Below are 5,515 nucleotides of genomic sequence, written 5' to 3' on the forward strand. Positions count from 1 at the left end.
TCATATCAGCAATGTAGGTTGTCTTAACAGGCATGACATTAGAATGACCACAGTGATGCTAAGCTCCTCAGAGCACATGAACACAAGGTCCAGCCTCAAAGGGTGCATCCAGACAAGTAGGAACGTGTAGTATGCCGTGCTGCAAACCCATCTGTGGCACCGCACATGCAGGCATTCCCTGAGCTGCTAATTTGCAGTGCAGGGGATTTTTTGACATGGTGCAGGAGATCCCAGTGTCAAAAAAACCCTCACCTAAAAAAAACAGGGCAGTGCATGTGGCAGTAGCACATGCTGCCTGAAATCTGAGCCTGGCCAGCTGAAACCACACTCCGGCTGCCAGCCAGGCTCCTCCCTGCCGGATCACTGCAGTTGCAGCCCCCAAGGCCTCCAGAAGCCCAGGTAAGCCTCCCCTTCCCCCCCCACCCCAGCAATGTGCCATGCATCAGAGCACACAGGTACACTGCGTAATAGGGCTGTGCAAAGCTTCGGGTGGTGATTCAATTCAGAGGAGATTCAGCCCAGTTCGGTGACCAAATCTCCAAATATAAATTGAATCAGGGGACCAGTTTAAAAGTACGAATCGATTCAAAGCTCTCCAAATCTTTGGAATAGATTCAGAGAGCTTCGATGATTCAGATAGTCCCCAGTGGCTGCAACAGGGAGCTACAACTGACTCCGAACTGGTAAGTACTAGAGGCGGGGGAGGGGGGGCTGGTGGAGGGGAGAGGGGACCACAGGGGGACACCTACCAGCCCCCCCAACTCCCCCCCATCCCAGCTCGGTACTTTAAAAAAAAGCCCCAGTGCTCACTGGGTGCTTCAAGGCAATCTCTGCTGCCCCTCACTGCCCCACACTGCATGGGGGGGCTCTGCATGAGCCCCCTGACTCTCCCCCTCCCTCCCCCAGCCCCCCACGGGTGCCCTACCCAGGCCAGTTCTGGCTCTTTAAGAAAAAAAAAGGAAGAAAATTCCTGGGACTCAATGCTCCTGCAGCAGCCTCAGGGCTTCAGAGGCTCATATGGGCCGTGGCGTGGGGCAATGGGGGGCAGCAGAGATCGCCCCCCGCTGGCAGGAGCGGTGAGTCTAGGGGTTTTCTCATTTTTTTTCTTTTTCTTAAAGGGCTGGAGCTGGCCCAGTCAGGGCACCCGTGGGGGGGTTGGGGGTGCGAGGAGGAGTCAGTGGGATTGTGCAGAGCCCCCATGCAGCGTGGGGCAGTGAGAGTTGCCCCCCAACCGGCAGCACCCGCTGAGTCAGGGTTTTTTTTTAAAACAAGTGCTGGGACCTGGGGCAGCCATTGCTGGGCTGGGAGAGAGGCGAGGGATGGGCCTGGCCTGACTGATCCGGCCGAATCGAATCACTGTTCCCCAAATCGGCCGAATCTGAATCCGAATCCGAAGCAAATACTAGCCACTTCACACAGGCTAGTAAAGGAAAAGTAGCAGAAGTACATATTGTGCCGCTGCTCTTTGTCCCCAGGGAAACATGTTCCCTCTCATGGGGACTCATCCAAAGAATCTGTCCACTAGGTTCCAGTGCTATGAGGCCCTCCATGTAGACAGAAGGATTATGATTTAAACAGTGCACTGCTTTTATGTTTGAAAAATGAGCATCTTTCTGATCTCACAGACCCTAAAGACATGAAACCTGGTGAACTGTGAGAAGGATGATTGGGGTGCCTTGAAATCCTTTCAAGGATGCTACAAGGTACCACACAATGTTATCACTGTTAGGTATGCAGACCTGATTCATAAGATAAGCCCGGAGATTTCAAGTAGTTTCTGAGTTCATTACAACAAGAAAAACCGCTCTATTATTTTTCTGTAGTCAAAAAAGAGTGAAAACTAAGAGCTGGCATTTTCTGAGGGGTGCCTCAAGTCTAAGAAGGTTGCAAATCACTTCCTTTGATGAAGGACTGAGGCAAGTTCCAGTCCACCTATCTGGGTACTCCAAGGGTCACCTCTATCAGTTCCTTGATGGAGAAAAAAAATGACTCTGTGCTCCTGATATTTCCAAATTTGGCAGCTAGGATTTCCCAGATTCATTTACACACATCATAAAACCCCCAATAAAATAGTATAAACTCTTTTTGTCCCCTTTACCTGAATCTACTATTCTCCTTCCATTTTCATTTTTCTTTTGTACTCAATTCTTGCTTCAGAAAAAAATCGTTTTAATTGCTAAAGCTCTCAAAGACTCCTGGGACTGAGGGCAGGAAGTCAGACTTCTGGGGTAAGGTAAAAATGTAAAGGTCATTCACACACTCACACACACACACACTCACGCTCTCTCCAAAAATAATACACTGTTTGACAGTTTCAGGATTCAGCATGTCCCACTGAAATTTGAAAGCTTATGTGAAACTAGGCCATGTCCTGTAACCTCAAACGTTTAGTCTAGGAAAACAGCTTGCAAATCTCTAGCTCCCACTTCAGGTATCACATGACGTCTGTGCCAAAGAGGAGACCTCGAGGAGGGGGGCAAGAGAAACGTTGGTAAAACGAGTTGATTAAACCTGGGGAATAACAGCTCAGACTATGTTAACAGCAGGTATTATTTTTCTGGTTAAATGGCTAGTGAAATATTGGATTATGCTCAAAGCATCTAAAATGTGAGAGGACCAGTTAAGGTCTCAAGGACAACTCAAGTTCTTTTAAGAAACAATACTGGTGCAGAAGAAGGAGGTCAGCAACTCATACTTACCATCCAGGGTGGATGTATTCTCTCAGAATAAATGCTTTGGCCAACCAAGGTCAAGAGAATCATGTTAAGTTCAAGTTCAGTATTATGCTGATGTCTCCTAATGCCACATGCTAATTCACATCAGACTTCAATTATAGTAGATCCCTTAAGTTGCTTAAGTTCAGTCTTATAACTTGAATATGGTTCCACTTCTGCTCTGCTGCATCTGGGAAACATACAAGATAATCCTGTGTGGTCTGACAGGGCAAGGGGGTCTCTCCCACCCTTAATAAATGGCTTCCATTTTGAAAAAGAGCAAACTCAGGACAAAAACACTCAAAACAAGTAACATGCAATGTTGAACAAAATAACCAACACAATGAAACAAGTCAAACCATTTTCAATTTATGGACAAGCAGACCTCTGGAATGATGTCACACTCACCTGGGCAAAGGGTGAAGTAACTACTGTGTGCTTAACCAAATCTTTGTACAATTTCCTCAGGCCAAATGCTACTATATCTAGGAAAGCCACGAAGCGTTTCTTTTACGTAATAAACTTACTACAGTGGATCACTGAAAACATTCTCATCACAGCGTGAAGCTTTTACCTACCAAACAGAGGAGAGTCCTGGTAGCCAAAATTCTTGTGTTCTACTTCCACCCTAGTTGAAACATTTAGTCTGTCTTTGCCACAATTTCCCCATGGTCTGAAAGAGGGACAATTCCTACTTTGTTAGAGATTTGGGAAGCTGAATTAGGAACATAAGAAAGTAGGGCTGGAAGGGCCCTCATGAGGGCATCTAGTCCATCCCCCTGCAGAATTATCCCCGACTAAACCATCCCAGTCTAACCTGCTCTTGACAATTCCAGGCGCGGAGATTCCACAACCTCTCCTAGGTGGCCTGTCCCAGTGCTTAACTATCTTCATGTTAAGGAAGGTCTTCCTAATCTCCAACCTAAAGTTCCTCCGTGAGCTCTCAGTTAATGTTTACAAAACATCTGTAAAGGCCTTCACTTGCAGATCTTGAGATGTGGAACATTGCTATCCACCCTCTGGTCATATTAAAATGATTAAGGATGATCACTCCCAGCTTCCCTGCCCTTGTGGTCCACCACAAATAAATATGTAAAGATTGACAGGTGTGGATGAATTTAGCTACCCCTTGCTGCAGTTTCAGAAGGGATGCCAAACCTGCAAAACCTGGCAGGGCAGATTTTTGTTAAAGTTGACAAAGGCCATACAGCTCATCCCTTGGTTCTTTCTGTTGTCCCACTCACTAAGATGAAAACCACCCATTGCCTTGACCTTGTGCTATTTATATAGTCTTCAACATTCAAACCTTGATAATTGCCTTTTCAGAACTGGAAGATCCTTGAAACAGGAGCAGAGCTGCTCACAACCTTTGCGTCAGTTCCAATGCACTGGAGAAATAAATCAAAGTTGTATATTTGTTTGTTGCATAGTGAAAGCTTCATATCTTATGTAAAACTGCTCAGTTTCTCCTGTTTCATAGAGATTAGCAGCCTCTATTATATGACAGATATGTTCTTTCAGGCTTACACAGAATTTGAGAGTATGCATGCTTTTTCTTATTACTTAAAGGATACCTTACCTTTAGATAGATTCAGTAGTAATTCTTAGTTAAGTGTAAATCTACATATACAAAGAGAGCCTTAGAATATGCATAAATGATATATTTAATACATTTCATAGGCAGATGCTTATAGTTTTTAACTGGATTATGTAAAAATAAACAGGTAGAATGACTCAACAGAAATAGTCACAAACCAGGTCTGTTCCTTATTGGATGGCATTTATACCCAAAAATATTACTATAAGCAGAAAGAGATCAGAAATTACCCAACTGGAGGCTCCATAGTACTGTAAATTAAACATTTTACTCACCTTTCCCATAAATGTGGGCACATCTCTGTCTTCCCTCGCCTAAAAAATCATTTCTATAGTTTTACAAGTATATTTGGAAAGAGCGGGAAAAACTGCAATGGAATTACTGCTATAGTTACCAGGTAGGATCTTCCAACCTGTCATACTGATTTTTTTACGTAAAGCAAAAGCAGCATAGATTTGCACCTCATGGACTAATGAAATCTATGCCCCTCTTCAGACTAACACAGCTAACTATTTATGTAAAACATTACCTTTGCCAATGTGATAATATCTTAAACAAACAAAGCACTCTATAGTTTAAAGGTTTCCACTTTCTAGCATTTTAAACATAATCTGAGTAGTAACCCAAACACTTAATGACTGCATTAAACACCTGCAAAATGTTTTCTTTTTTTAAAAAGTAAGTTCTAGAACCTGCATAAGAACCCAGGATTTTGTTAGCCATCCCCAGATCAAGTCTTTAAATACCCCACTAAAGATGTAGGGTAATTACTGGGGGAGAAAAGAAAAATCAGTGACCCATATTACCTGCTAGCTACAGCCAGAATAGAGAAGGCTTATGGCACAAGTATATGACAAGTAAATTGGTCTGTGTCACACATGGCGCATCTACATGTGCACCCCACTGCACAGTTGTTACTGCACAGTCATTTAGTACTTGCTTTAGCAAGTTAGTACTTTAGCAAGTACTAAATGACTGCTCAGTAAATGACTGCTCAGTAACCACCATTACTGAGCAGTCCTGGTAGCACACAGGTCTTTTCCAACCCTACTGCACAGTAGCGTCAACGTTATGGTTCACACCTGCCAACACGATGACAAGCTACGGTGACGTGGCATCTTGTGTAGATGCGCCCACAGCGGTAGAGAGTGGATGCTGAAAAGGAGAATGAACTGGGGATTTGAACAGGGACTGGACAAATTCT

The 5,515-nt window shown here is 44.2% G+C and overlaps 1 long non-coding RNA gene across 1 annotated transcript; it reads left to right on the forward strand.

The window, feature by feature from the left end:
- Nucleotides 1–262: 262 nt before the first annotated feature.
- LOC149855828 (uncharacterized) lies at nt 263–4,359 on the forward strand. The gene is made up of 3 exons (XR_016438427.1): nt 263–399; nt 613–683; nt 4,041–4,359. It is a non-coding gene; the product is annotated as an uncharacterized LOC149855828 (long non-coding RNA).
- Nucleotides 4,360–5,515: the final 1,156 nt, after the last annotated feature.

Source organism: Crocodylus siamensis, chromosome 11 (assembly GCF_052110815.1).
Source record: "Crocodylus siamensis isolate JL-2025a chromosome 11, ASM5211081v1, whole genome shotgun sequence".
Taxonomy (NCBI): domain Eukaryota; kingdom Metazoa; phylum Chordata; order Crocodylia; family Crocodylidae; genus Crocodylus; species Crocodylus siamensis.